Below are 14,039 nucleotides of genomic sequence, written 5' to 3'. Positions count from 1 at the left end.
CTAGGCGTGGCTGGGCTGGGGGCCTCAGCTGCTGTTACTGGGCCTGCTTCTTTCCTGGTCTTGTAGGCCGCCAGCCAGAGAAGGTAAGGGCTTCAACCAACATCGCCCTCTGCCTTCCAAAGAGTCGAGGAGACCGCAGCAGGAAAATTGTGTGTGTGTTTATTTCTTCTTTTTTAGAGGTGCTTTCTATTTTTGTAAGGAACCGACGCCTGGGTGAGTGCTAGTGTGGCGTGAGTTAAATTTACAGGCATCTTCTTTGCAAACTTTTGCCAAACCAATTTGGGGCAGCAGTGGGGTAGAGAGTCAGCCTTAAGCTGATGCCTGCCTAGGCGTGGCTGGGCTGGGGGCCTCAGCTGCTGTTACTGGGCCTGCTTCTTTCCTGGTCTTGTAGGCCGCCAGCCAGAGAAGGTAAGGGCTTCAACCAACATCGCCCTCTGCCTTCCAAAGAGTCGAGGAGACCGCAGCAGGAAAATTGTGTGTGTGTTTATTTCTTCTTTTTTTAGAGGTGCTTTCTATTTTTGTAAGGAACCGACGCCTGGGCGAGTGCTAGTGTGGCGTGAGTTACATTTACAGGCATCTTCTTTGCAAAATTTTGCCAAACCAACTTGGACCAGCACTGGGGTAGAGAGTCAGCCTTCAGCTGATGGCTGCCTGGGCTGGGCTGGGCTGGTCTGGGGGCCTCAGCTGCTGTTACTGGGCATGCTTCTTTCCTGGACTTGTAGGCCACCAGCCGGAGAAGGTAAGGGCCTCAACCAACATCGCCCTCTGCCTTTCAAAGAGTCGAGGAGACCCCAGCAGGAAAATTGTGTGTGTGTTTATTTCTTCTTTTTTAGAGGTGCTTTCTATTTTTGTAAGGAACCGACGCCTGGGTGAGTGCTAGTGTGGCGTGAGTTAAATTTACAGGCATCTTCTTTGCAAACTTTTGCCAAACCAATTTGGGGCAGCAGTGGGGTAGAGAGTCAGCCTTAAGCTGATGCCTGCCTGGGCTGGGCTGGGCTGGGGGCCTCAGCTGCTGTTACTGGGCCTGCTTCTTTCCTGGACTTGTAGGCCGCCAGCCCGAGAAGGTAAGGCCTCAACCAACATCGCCCTCTGCCTTCCAAAGAGTCGAGGAGACCCCAGCAGGAAAATTGTGTGTGTGTTTATTTCCATCTTTCTTTCCGAGTTTTTTTTTAAAGTTTTGTAAGGAACGGATGCTTGGGTGAGTGAGTGCAAGTGTGGCTTGGCCTGAATTTACAGACACTTTCTTTGCAAACATGAGTAGGCAAGTGGGTATTTCAAAAGTGGGTGCATGGAGCCGCTCGTTGCTTTTCCAAGCTGGCAGCTGTGGCTCCTGAGCTTGAGGCAAAAAGAAGGGCAGAAGCACACTGCAGAGGACAGCGTTCAGCCTTGCAAGAGGGCAGTGGACGTCGGAGGAGCCGACACAGCACAAGAGGCTCGGAATCGGCGCACTCTTCGCCTACGGCCATACCACCCTGAATGCGCCCGATCTCGTCCGATCTCGGAAGCTAAGCAGGGTCGGGCCTGGTTAGTACTTGGATGGGAGACCGCCTGGGAATACCAGGTGCTGTAGGCATTTTGCTACTCTGTGCCCGATAGGCGGCGTTCGTCTTCCCCGTCTTGAACTACATTTTTCCTCCATTCCGCTTTTAATTTTAACAAACACGGCGCGTGAAAAAGGCACAGGGGCAGACAGCAGCCCTCGCTCCAATGCAGAGCCCCGTCAGAGGCGGACACGTTGTCGCCAAACTAACTTGGAGCAGCAGGAGACTGAAGCCAGGGCAGCAGCTCGCCGCCTCGGGTGGGTGGATGCAGCCAGAAAGGGCCACTCGTGTCCCTGGCAAAGCACCTCCAGCGTCTCCCCGTTTTCTCTCCAGTGGACGCGCAAGGCCCCCTACAGCTAGGGGAGGCAAGTGGATGGGCCTCATCTGCATATGTGGGCTCTAGAGGAAGAGTGCACCCTGGGAGACAAGGGGACACTTGGAGCGGGAAGTGCTCACGGGGGAGAAGTGCCTACAAGAGGCAGGAAGGGAGGGAGGCCACATCATGCCTCTCCATAGCCAGGCCTCTGGATGATGGGGCAGAAGCGGCCGTCACCCTAAGCTTCCTAGAAGTCCCAGCTGGGCCCCATGCTACCTAATATCTCGCCTGATCGAGCCTGGTCGAGCACTGGTCGAGCCTTCAGCCAAGGGACACAGGAGCCAAGGGGTCTGGCCTCGAGCCTTCAACCGAGGGACCCAGGAGCCCAGGGTCTGGCCTCAGTGCTTCCCAAGTCGGCCTTCAGCTGAAGCCTGCCTGGGCTGGGAGCCTCAGCTGCTGTTCCTGGGTGTGCTTCTTTCCTGCATGTGAAGGCCACCAGCGGCGAAGGTTGCCCTCCGCCTTCCAAGGAGTCGAGGGGATAGAAGCAGGAAAATTGTGTGTGTGTTTATTTCTTCTTTTTTAGAGATTCTTTCTATTTTTGTAAGGAACTGACGCCTGGGTGAGTGCTAGTGTGGCTTGAGGTGAATTTACGGGCAGCTTCTTTGCAAACTTTTGCCAAACCAACTTGGAGCAGCACTGGGGTAGAGAGTCAGCCTTCCGCTGATGCCTGCCTAGGCGTGGCTGGGCTGGGGGCCTCAGCTGCTGTTACTGGGCCTGCTTCTTTCCTGGTCTTGTAGGCCGCCAGCCAGAGAAGGTAAGGGCTTCAACCAACATCGCCCTCTGCCTTCCAAAGAGTCGAGGAGACCGCAGCAGGAAAATTGTGTGTGTGTTTATTTCTTCTTTTTTAGAGGTGCTTTCTATTTTTGTAAGGAACCGACGCCTGGGTGAGTGCTAGTGTGGCGTGAGTTAAATTTACAGGCATCTTCTTTGCAAACTTTTGCCAAACCAATTTGGGGCAGCAGTGGGGTAGAGAGTCAGCCTTAAGCTGATGCCTGCCTAGGCGTGGCTGGGCTGGGGGCCTCAGCTGCTGTTACTGGGCCTGCTTCTTTCCTGGTCTTGTAGGCCGCCAGCCAGAGAAGGTAAGGGCTTCAACCAACATCGCCCTCTGCCTTCCAAAGAGTCGAGGAGACCGCAGCAGGAAAATTGTGTGTGTGTTTATTTCTTCTTTTTTTAGAGGTGCTTTCTATTTTTTTAAGGAACCGACGCCTGGGCGAGTGCTAGTGTGGCGTGAGTTACATTTACAGGCATCTTCCTTGCAAAATTTTGCCAAACCAACTTGGACCAGCACTGGGGTAGAGAGTCAGCCTTCAGCTGATGGCTGCCTGGGCTGGGCTGGGCTGGTCTGGGGGCCTCAGCTGCTGTTACTGGGCATGCTTCTTTCCTGGACTTGTAGGCCACCAGCCGGAGAAGGTAAGGGCCTCAACCAACATCGCCCTCTGCCTTTCAAAGAGTCGAGGAGACCCCAGCAGGAAAATTGTGTGTGTGTTTATTTCTTCTTTTTTAGAGGTGCTTTCTATTTTTGTAAGGAACCGACGCCTGGGTGAGTGCTAGTGTGGCGTGAGTTAAATTTACAGGCATCTTCTTTGCAAACTTTTGCCAAACCAATTTGGGGCAGCAGTGGGGTAGAGAGTCAGCCTTAAGCTGATGCCTGCCTGGGCTGGGCTGGGCTGGGGGCCTCAGCTGCTGTTACTGGGCCTGCTTCTTTCCTGGACTTGTAGGCCGCCAGCCCGAGAAGGTAAGGCCTCAACCAACATCGCCCTCTGCCTTCCAAAGAGTCGAGGAGACCCCAGCAGGAAAATTGTGTGTGTGTTTATTTCCATCTTTCTTTCCGAGTTTTTTTTTAAAGTTTTGTAAGGAACGGATGCTTGGGTGAGTGAGTGCAAGTGTGGCTTGGCCTGAATTTACAGACACTTTCTTTGCAAACATGAGTAGGCAAGTGGGTATTTCAAAAGTGGGTGCATGGAGCCGCTCGTTGCTTTTCCAAGCTGGCAGCTGTGGCTCCTGAGCTTGAGGCAAAAAGAAGGGCAGAAGCACACTGCAGAGGACAGCGTTCAGCCTTGCAAGAGGGCAGTGGACGTCGGAGGAGCCGACACAGCACAAGAGGCTCGGAATCGGCGCACTCTTCGCCTACGGCCATACCACCCTGAATGCGCCCGATCTCGTCCGATCTCGGAAGCTAAGCAGGGTCGGGCCTGGTTAGTACTTGGATGGGAGACCGCCTGGGAATACCAGGTGCTGTAGGCATTTTGCTACTCTGTGCCCGATAGGCGGCGTTCGTCTTCCCCGTCTTGAACTACATTTTTCCTCCATTCCGCTTTTAATTTTAACAAACACGGCGCGTGAAAAAGGCACAGGGGCAGACAGCAGCCCTCGCTCCAATGCAGAGCCCCGTCAGAGGCGGACACGTTGTCGCCAAACTAACTTGGAGCAGCAGGAGACTGAAGCCAGGGCAGCAGCTCGCCGCCTCGGGTGGGTGGATGCAGCCAGAAAGGGCCACTCGTGTCCCTGGCAAAGCACCTCCAGCGTCTCCCCGTTTTCTCTCCAGTGGACGCGCAAGGCCCCCTACAGCTAGGGGAGGCAAGTGGATGGGCCTCATCTGCATATGTGGGCTCTAGAGGAAGAGTGCACCCTGGGAGACAAGGGGACACTTGGAGCGGGAAGTGCTCACGGGGGAGAAGTGCCTACAAGAGGCAGGAAGGGAGGGAGGCCACATCATGCCTCTCCATAGCCAGGCCTCTGGATGATGGGGCAGAAGCGGCCGTCACCCTAAGCTTCCTAGAAGTCCCAGCTGGGCCCCATGCTACCTAATATCTCGCCTGATCGAGCCTGGTCGAGCACTGGTCGAGCCTTCAGCCAAGGGACACAGGAGCCAAGGGGTCTGGCCTCGAGCCTTCAACCGAGGGACCCAGGAGCCCAGGGTCTGGCCTCAGTGCTTCCCAAGTCGGCCTTCAGCTGAAGCCTGCCTGGGCTGGGAGCCTCAGCTGCTGTTCCTGGGTGTGCTTCTTTCCTGCATGTGAAGGCCACCAGCGGCGAAGGTTGCCCTCCGCCTTCCAAGGAGTCGAGGGGATAGAAGCAGGAAAATTGTGTGTGTGTTTATTTCTTCTTTTTTAGAGATTCTTTCTATTTTTGTAAGGAACTGACGCCTGGGTGAGTGCTAGTGTGGCTTGAGGTGAATTTACGGGCAGCTTCTTTGCAAACTTTTGCCAAACCAACTTGGAGCAGCACTGGGGTAGAGAGTCAGCCTTCCGCTGATGCCTGCCTAGGCGTGGCTGGGCTGGGGGCCTCAGCTGCTGTTACTGGGCCTGCTTCTTTCCTGGTCTTGTAGGCCGCCAGCCAGAGAAGGTAAGGGCTTCAACCAACATCGCCCTCTGCCTTCCAAAGAGTCGAGGAGACCGCAGCAGGAAAATTGTGTGTGTGTTTATTTCTTCTTTTTTAGAGGTGCTTTCTATTTTTGTAAGGAACCGACGCCTGGGTGAGTGCTAGTGTGGCGTGAGTTAAATTTACAGGCATCTTCTTTGCAAACTTTTGCCAAACCAATTTGGGGCAGCAGTGGGGTAGAGAGTCAGCCTTAAGCTGATGCCTGCCTAGGCGTGGCTGGGCTGGGGGCCTCAGCTGCTGTTACTGGGCCTGCTTCTTTCCTGGTCTTGTAGGCCGCCAGCCAGAGAAGGTAAGGGCTTCAACCAACATCGCCCTCTGCCTTCCAAAGAGTCGAGGAGACCGCAGCAGGAAAATTGTGTGTGTGTTTATTTCTTCTTTTTTTAGAGGTGCTTTCTATTTTTGTAAGGAACCGACGCCTGGGTGAGTGCTAGTGTGGCGTGAGTTACATTTACAGGCATCTTCTTTGCAAAATTTTGCCAAACCAACTTGGACCAGCACTGGGGTAGAGAGTCAGCCTTCAGCTGATGGCTGCCTGGGCTGGGCTGGGCTGGTCTGGGGGCCTCAGCTGCTGTTACTGGGCATGCTTCTTTCCTGGACTTGTAGGCCACCAGCCGGAGAAGGTAAGGGCCTCAACCAACATCGCCCTCTGCCTTTCAAAGAGTCGAGGAGACCCCAGCAGGAAAATTGTGTGTGTGTTTATTTCTTCTTTTTTAGAGGTGCTTTCTATTTTTGTAAGGAACCGACGCCTGGGTGAGTGCTAGTGTGGCGTGAGTTAAATTTACAGGCATCTTCTTTGCAAACTTTTGCCAAACCAATTTGGGGCAGCAGTGGGGTAGAGAGTCAGCCTTAAGCTGATGCCTGCCTGGGCTGGGCTGGGCTGGGGGCCTCAGCTGCTGTTACTGGGCCTGCTTCTTTCCTGGACTTGTAGGCTGCCAGCCCGAGAAGGTAAGGCCTCAACCAACATCGCCCTCTGCCTTCCAAAGAGTCGAGGAGACCCCAGCAGGAAAATTGTGTGTGTGTTTATTTCCATCTTTCTTTCCGAGTTTTTTTTTAAAGTTTTGTAAGGAACGGATGCTTGGGTGAGTGAGTGCAAGTGTGGCTTGGCCTGAATTTACAGACACTTTCTTTGCAAACATGAGTAGGCAAGTGGGTATTTCAAAAGTGGGTGCATGGAGCCGCTCGTTGCTTTTCCAAGCTGGCAGCTGTGGCTCCTGAGCTTGAGGCAAAAAGAAGGGCAGAAGCACACTGCAGAGGACAGCGTTCAGCCTTGCAAGAGGGCAGTGGACGTCGGAGGAGCCGACACAGCACAAGAGGCTCGGAATCGGCGCACTCTTCGCCTACGGCCATACCACCCTGAATGCGCCCGATCTCGTCCGATCTCGGAAGCTAAGCAGGGTCGGGCCTGGTTAGTACTTGGATGGGAGACCGCCTGGGAATACCAGGTGCTGTAGGCATTTTGCTACTCTGTGCCCGATAGGCGGCGTTCGTCTTCCCCGTCTTGAACTACATTTTTCCTCCATTCCGCTTTTAATTTTAACAAACACGGCGCGTGAAAAAGGCACAGGGGCAGACAGCAGCCCTCGCTCCAATGCAGAGCCCCGTCAGAGGCGGACACGTTGTCGCCAAACTAACTTGGAGCAGCAGGAGACTGAAGCCAGGGCAGCAGCTCGCCGCCTCGGGTGGGTGGATGCAGCCAGAAAGGGCCACTCGTGTCCCTGGCAAAGCACCTCCAGCGTCTCCCCGTTTTCTCTCCAGTGGACGCGCAAGGCCCCCTACAGCTAGGGGAGGCAAGTGGATGGGCCTCATCTGCATATGTGGGCTCTAGAGGAAGAGTGCACCCTGGGAGACAAGGGGACACTTGGAGCGGGAAGTGCTCACGGGGGAGAAGTGCCTACAAGAGGCAGGAAGGGAGGGAGGCCACATCATGCCTCTCCATAGCCAGGCCTCTGGATGATGGGGCAGAAGCGGCCGTCACCCTAAGCTTCCTAGAAGTCCCAGCTGGGCCCCATGCTACCTAATATCTCGCCTGATCGAGCCTGGTCGAGCACTGGTCGAGCCTTCAGCCAAGGGACACAGGAGCCAAGGGGTCTGGCCTCGAGCCTTCAACCGAGGGACCCAGGAGCCCAGGGTCTGGCCTCAGTGCTTCCCAAGTCGGCCTTCAGCTGAAGCCTGCCTGGGCTGGGAGCCTCAGCTGCTGTTCCTGGGTGTGCTTCTTTCCTGCATGTGAAGGCCACCAGCGGCGAAGGTTGCCCTCCGCCTTCCAAGGAGTCGAGGGGATAGAAGCAGGAAAATTGTGTGTGTGTTTATTTCTTCTTTTTTAGAGATTCTTTCTATTTTTGTAAGGAACTGACGCCTGGGTGAGTGCTAGTGTGGCTTGAGGTGAATTTACGGGCAGCTTCTTTGCAAACTTTTGCCAAACCAACTTGGAGCAGCACTGGGGTAGAGAGTCAGCCTTCCGCTGATGCCTGCCTAGGCGTGGCTGGGCTGGGGGCCTCAGCTGCTGTTACTGGGCCTGCTTCTTTCCTGGTCTTGTAGGCCGCCAGCCAGAGAAGGTAAGGGCTTCAACCAACATCGCCCTCTGCCTTCCAAAGAGTCGAGGAGACCGCAGCAGGAAAATTGTGTGTGTGTTTATTTCTTCTTTTTTAGAGGTGCTTTCTATTTTTGTAAGGAACCGACGCCTGGGTGAGTGCTAGTGTGGCGTGAGTTAAATTTACAGGCATCTTCTTTGCAAACTTTTGCCAAACCAATTTGGGGCAGCAGTGGGGTAGAGAGTCAGCCTTAAGCTGATGCCTGCCTAGGCGTGGCTGGGCTGGGGGCCTCAGCTGCTGTTACTGGGCCTGCTTCTTTCCTGGTCTTGTAGGCCGCCAGCCAGAGAAGGTAAGGGCTTCAACCAACATCGCCCTCTGCCTTCCAAAGAGTCGAGGAGACCGCAGCAGGAAAATTGTGTGTGTGTTTATTTCTTCTTTTTTTAGAGGTGCTTTCTATTTTTGTAAGGAACCGACGCCTGGGCGAGTGCTAGTGTGGCGTGAGTTACATTTACAGGCATCTTCTTTGCAAAATTTTGCCAAACCAACTTGGACCAGCACTGGGGTAGAGAGTCAGCCTTCAGCTGATGGCTGCCTGGGCTGGGCTGGGCTGGTCTGGGGGCCTCAGCTGCTGTTACTGGGCATGCTTCTTTCCTGGACTTGTAGGCCACCAGCCGGAGAAGGTAAGGGCCTCAACCAACATCGCCCTCTGCCTTTCAAAGAGTCGAGGAGACCCCAGCAGGAAAATTGTGTGTGTGTTTATTTCTTCTTTTTTAGAGGTGCTTTCTATTTTTGTAAGGAACCGACGCCTGGGTGAGTGCTAGTGTGGCGTGAGTTAAATTTACAGGCATCTTCTTTGCAAACTTTTGCCAAACCAATTTGGGGCAGCAGTGGGGTAGAGAGTCAGCCTTAAGCTGATGCCTGCCTGGGCTGGGCTGGGCTGGGGGCCTCAGCTGCTGTTACTGGGCCTGCTTCTTTCCTGGACTTGTAGGCCGCCAGCCCGAGAAGGTAAGGCCTCAACCAACATCGCCCTCTGCCTTCCAAAGAGTCGAGGAGACCCCAGCAGGAAAATTGTGTGTGTGTTTATTTCCATCTTTCTTTCCGAGTTTTTTTTTAAAGTTTTGTAAGGAACGGATGCTTGGGTGAGTGAGTGCAAGTGTGGCTTGGCCTGAATTTACAGACACTTTCTTTGCAAACATGAGTAGGCAAGTGGGTATTTCAAAAGTGGGTGCATGGAGCCGCTCGTTGCTTTTCCAAGCTGGCAGCTGTGGCTCCTGAGCTTGAGGCAAAAAGAAGGGCAGAAGCACACTGCAGAGGACAGCGTTCAGCCTTGCAAGAGGGCAGTGGACGTCGGAGGAGCCGACACAGCACAAGAGGCTCGGAATCGGCGCACTCTTCGCCTACGGCCATACCACCCTGAATGCGCCCGATCTCGTCCGATCTCGGAAGCTAAGCAGGGTCGGGCCTGGTTAGTACTTGGATGGGAGACCGCCTGGGAATACCAGGTGCTGTAGGCATTTTGCTACTCTGTGCCCGATAGGCGGCGTTCGTCTTCCCCGTCTTGAACTACATTTTTCCTCCATTCCGCTTTTAATTTTAACAAACACGGCGCGTGAAAAAGGCACAGGGGCAGACAGCAGCCCTCGCTCCAATGCAGAGCCCCGTCAGAGGCGGACACGTTGTCGCCAAACTAACTTGGAGCAGCAGGAGACTGAAGCCAGGGCAGCAGCTCGCCGCCTCGGGTGGGTGGATGCAGCCAGAAAGGGCCACTCGTGTCCCTGGCAAAGCACCTCCAGCGTCTCCCCGTTTTCTCTCCAGTGGACGCGCAAGGCCCCCTACAGCTAGGGGAGGCAAGTGGATGGGCCTCATCTGCATATGTGGGCTCTAGAGGAAGAGTGCACCCTGGGAGACAAGGGGACACTTGGAGCGGGAAGTGCTCACGGGGGAGAAGTGCCTACAAGAGGCAGGAAGGGAGGGAGGCCACATCATGCCTCTCCATAGCCAGGCCTCTGGATGATGGGGCAGAAGCGGCCGTCACCCTAAGCTTCCTAGAAGTCCCAGCTGGGCCCCATGCTACCTAATATCTCGCCTGATCGAGCCTGGTCGAGCACTGGTCGAGCCTTCAGCCAAGGGACACAGGAGCCAAGGGGTCTGGCCTCGAGCCTTCAACCGAGGGACCCAGGAGCCCAGGGTCTGGCCTCAGTGCTTCCCAAGTCGGCCTTCAGCTGAAGCCTGCCTGGGCTGGGAGCCTCAGCTGCTGTTCCTGGGTGTGCTTCTTTCCTGCATGTGAAGGCCACCAGCGGCGAAGGTTGCCCTCCGCCTTCCAAGGAGTCGAGGGGATAGAAGCAGGAAAATTGTGTGTGTGTTTATTTCTTCTTTTTTAGAGATTCTTTCTATTTTTGTAAGGAACTGACGCCTGGGTGAGTGCTAGTGTGGCTTGAGGTGAATTTACGGGCAGCTTCTTTGCAAACTTTTGCCAAACCAACTTGGAGCAGCACTGGGGTAGAGAGTCAGCCTTCCGCTGATGCCTGCCTAGGCGTGGCTGGGCTGGGGGCCTCAGCTGCTGTTACTGGGCCTGCTTCTTTCCTGGTCTTGTAGGCCGCCAGCCAGAGAAGGTAAGGGCTTCAACCAACATCGCCCTCTGCCTTCCAAAGAGTCGAGGAGACCGCAGCAGGAAAATTGTGTGTGTGTTTATTTCTTCTTTTTTAGAGGTGCTTTCTATTTTTGTAAGGAACCGACGCCTGGGTGAGTGCTAGTGTGGCGTGAGTTAAATTTACAGGCATCTTCTTTGCAAACTTTTGCCAAACCAATTTGGGGCAGCAGTGGGGTAGAGAGTCAGCCTTAAGCTGATGCCTGCCTAGGCGTGGCTGGGCTGGGGGCCTCAGCTGCTGTTACTGGGCCTGCTTCTTTCCTGGTCTTGTAGGCCGCCAGCCAGAGAAGGTAAGGGCTTCAACCAACATCGCCCTCTGCCTTCCAAAGAGTCGAGGAGACCGCAGCAGGAAAATTGTGTGTGTGTTTATTTCTTCTTTTTTTAGAGGTGCTTTCTATTTTTTTAAGGAACCGACGCCTGGGCGAGTGCTAGTGTGGCGTGAGTTACATTTACAGGCATCTTCCTTGCAAAATTTTGCCAAACCAACTTGGACCAGCACTGGGGTAGAGAGTCAGCCTTCAGCTGATGGCTGCCTGGGCTGGGCTGGGCTGGTCTGGGGGCCTCAGCTGCTGTTACTGGGCATGCTTCTTTCCTGGACTTGTAGGCCACCAGCCGGAGAAGGTAAGGGCCTCAACCAACATCGCCCTCTGCCTTTCAAAGAGTCGAGGAGACCCCAGCAGGAAAATTGTGTGTGTGTTTATTTCTTCTTTTTTAGAGGTGCTTTCTATTTTTGTAAGGAACCGACGCCTGGGTGAGTGCTAGTGTGGCGTGAGTTAAATTTACAGGCATCTTCTTTGCAAACTTTTGCCAAACCAATTTGGGGCAGCAGTGGGGTAGAGAGTCAGCCTTAAGCTGATGCCTGCCTGGGCTGGGCTGGGCTGGGGGCCTCAGCTGCTGTTACTGGGCCTGCTTCTTTCCTGGACTTGTAGGCCGCCAGCCCGAGAAGGTAAGGCCTCAACCAACATCGCCCTCTGCCTTCCAAAGAGTCGAGGAGACCCCAGCAGGAAAATTGTGTGTGTGTTTATTTCCATCTTTCTTTCCGAGTTTTTTTTTAAAGTTTTGTAAGGAACGGATGCTTGGGTGAGTGAGTGCAAGTGTGGCTTGGCCTGAATTTACAGACACTTTCTTTGCAAACATGAGTAGGCAAGTGGGTATTTCAAAAGTGGGTGCATGGAGCCGCTCGTTGCTTTTCCAAGCTGGCAGCTGTGGCTCCTGAGCTTGAGGCAAAAAGAAGGGCAGAAGCACACTGCAGAGGACAGCGTTCAGCCTTGCAAGAGGGCAGTGGACGTCGGAGGAGCCGACACAGCACAAGAGGCTCGGAATCGGCGCACTCTTCGCCTACGGCCATACCACCCTGAATGCGCCCGATCTCGTCCGATCTCGGAAGCTAAGCAGGGTCGGGCCTGGTTAGTACTTGGATGGGAGACCGCCTGGGAATACCAGGTGCTGTAGGCATTTTGCTACTCTGTGCCCGATAGGCGGCGTTCGTCTTCCCCGTCTTGAACTACATTTTTCCTCCATTCCGCTTTTAATTTTAACAAACACGGCGCGTGAAAAAGGCACAGGGGCAGACAGCAGCCCTCGCTCCAATGCAGAGCCCCGTCAGAGGCGGACACGTTGTCGCCAAACTAACTTGGAGCAGCAGGAGACTGAAGCCAGGGCAGCAGCTCGCCGCCTCGGGTGGGTGGATGCAGCCAGAAAGGGCCACTCGTGTCCCTGGCAAAGCACCTCCAGCGTCTCCCCGTTTTCTCTCCAGTGGACGCGCAAGGCCCCCTACAGCTAGGGGAGGCAAGTGGATGGGCCTCATCTGCATATGTGGGCTCTAGAGGAAGAGTGCACCCTGGGAGACAAGGGGACACTTGGAGCGGGAAGTGCTCACGGGGGAGAAGTGCCTACAAGAGGCAGGAAGGGAGGGAGGCCACATCATGCCTCTCCATAGCCAGGCCTCTGGATGATGGGGCAGAAGCGGCCGTCACCCTAAGCTTCCTAGAAGTCCCAGCTGGGCCCCATGCTACCTAATATCTCGCCTGATCGAGCCTGGTCGAGCACTGGTCGAGCCTTCAGCCAAGGGACACAGGAGCCAAGGGGTCTGGCCTCGAGCCTTCAACCGAGGGACCCAGGAGCCCAGGGTCTGGCCTCAGTGCTTCCCAAGTCGGCCTTCAGCTGAAGCCTGCCTGGGCTGGGAGCCTCAGCTGCTGTTCCTGGGTGTGCTTCTTTCCTGCATGTGAAGGCCACCAGCGGCGAAGGTTGCCCTCCGCCTTCCAAGGAGTCGAGGGGATAGAAGCAGGAAAATTGTGTGTGTGTTTATTTCTTCTTTTTTAGAGATTCTTTCTATTTTTGTAAGGAACTGACGCCTGGGTGAGTGCTAGTGTGGCTTGAGGTGAATTTACGGGCAGCTTCTTTGCAAACTTTTGCCAAACCAACTTGGAGCAGCACTGGGGTAGAGAGTCAGCCTTCCGCTGATGCCTGCCTAGGCGTGGCTGGGCTGGGGGCCTCAGCTGCTGTTACTGGGCCTGCTTCTTTCCTGGTCTTGTAGGCCGCCAGCCAGAGAAGGTAAGGGCTTCAACCAACATCGCCCTCTGCCTTCCAAAGAGTCGAGGAGACCGCAGCAGGAAAATTGTGTGTGTGTTTATTTCTTCTTTTTTAGAGGTGCTTTCTATTTTTGTAAGGAACCGACGCCTGGGTGAGTGCTAGTGTGGCGTGAGTTAAATTTACAGGCATCTTCTTTGCAAACTTTTGCCAAACCAATTTGGGGCAGCAGTGGGGTAGAGAGTCAGCCTTAAGCTGATGCCTGCCTAGGCGTGGCTGGGCTGGGGGCCTCAGCTGCTGTTACTGGGCCTGCTTCTTTCCTGGTCTTGTAGGCCGCCAGCCAGAGAAGGTAAGGGCTTCAACCAACATCGCCCTCTGCCTTCCAAAGAGTCGAGGAGACCGCAGCAGGAAAATTGTGTGTGTGTTTATTTCTTCTTTTTTTAGAGGTGCTTTCTATTTTTTTAAGGAACCGACGCCTGGGCGAGTGCTAGTGTGGCGTGAGTTACATTTACAGGCATCTTCCTTGCAAAATTTTGCCAAACCAACTTGGACCAGCACTGGGGTAGAGAGTCAGCCTTCAGCTGATGGCTGCCTGGGCTGGGCTGGGCTGGTCTGGGGGCCTCAGCTGCTGTTACTGGGCATGCTTCTTTCCTGGACTTGTAGGCCACCAGCCGGAGAAGGTAAGGGCCTCAACCAACATCGCCCTCTGCCTTTCAAAGAGTCGAGGAGACCCCAGCAGGAAAATTGTGTGTGTGTTTATTTCTTCTTTTTTAGAGGTGCTTTCTATTTTTGTAAGGAACCGACGCCTGGGTGAGTGCTAGTGTGGCGTGAGTTAAATTTACAGGCATCTTCTTTGCAAACTTTTGCCAAACCAATTTGGGGCAGCAGTGGGGTAGAGAGTCAGCCTTAAGCTGATGCCTGCCTGGGCTGGGCTGGGCTGGGGGCCTCAGCTGCTGTTACTGGGCCTGCTTCTTTCCTGGACTTGTAGGCCGCCAGCCCGAGAAGGTAAGGCCTCAACCAACATCGCCCTCTGCCTTCCA

At 54.6% G+C, this 14,039-nt stretch overlaps 5 non-coding genes across 5 annotated transcripts; all 5 read left to right on the top strand.

Moving 5' to 3' along the window:
• Positions 1–1,454: 1,454 nt before the first annotated feature.
• On the top strand, positions 1,455–1,573 carry LOC138529492 (5S ribosomal RNA). Its single transcript, XR_011284828.1, has one exon. It is a non-coding gene; the product is annotated as a 5S ribosomal RNA (ribosomal RNA).
• A 2,469-nt stretch (positions 1,574–4,042) lies between these two features.
• On the top strand, positions 4,043–4,161 carry LOC138529481 (5S ribosomal RNA). The gene has a single exon (XR_011284817.1). It is a non-coding gene; the product is annotated as a 5S ribosomal RNA (ribosomal RNA).
• A 2,469-nt stretch (positions 4,162–6,630) lies between these two features.
• LOC138529470 (5S ribosomal RNA) lies at positions 6,631–6,749 on the top strand. The gene has a single exon (XR_011284806.1). It is a non-coding gene; the product is annotated as a 5S ribosomal RNA (ribosomal RNA).
• Positions 6,750–9,218: 2,469 nt separating this feature from the next.
• LOC138529458 (5S ribosomal RNA) lies at positions 9,219–9,337 on the top strand. The gene has a single exon (XR_011284795.1). It is a non-coding gene; the product is annotated as a 5S ribosomal RNA (ribosomal RNA).
• A 2,469-nt stretch (positions 9,338–11,806) lies between these two features.
• LOC138529446 (5S ribosomal RNA) lies at positions 11,807–11,925 on the top strand. Its single transcript, XR_011284783.1, has one exon. It is a non-coding gene; the product is annotated as a 5S ribosomal RNA (ribosomal RNA).
• Positions 11,926–14,039: the final 2,114 nt, after the last annotated feature.

This window comes from Ambystoma mexicanum, chromosome 7q (genome assembly GCF_040938575.1).
Source record: "Ambystoma mexicanum isolate Mex_15411 chromosome 7q, UKY_AmexF1_1, whole genome shotgun sequence".
Lineage (NCBI taxonomy): Eukaryota > Metazoa > Chordata > Amphibia > Caudata > Ambystomatidae > Ambystoma > Ambystoma mexicanum.
This window is presented reverse-complemented; position numbering and strand designations above follow the sequence as displayed.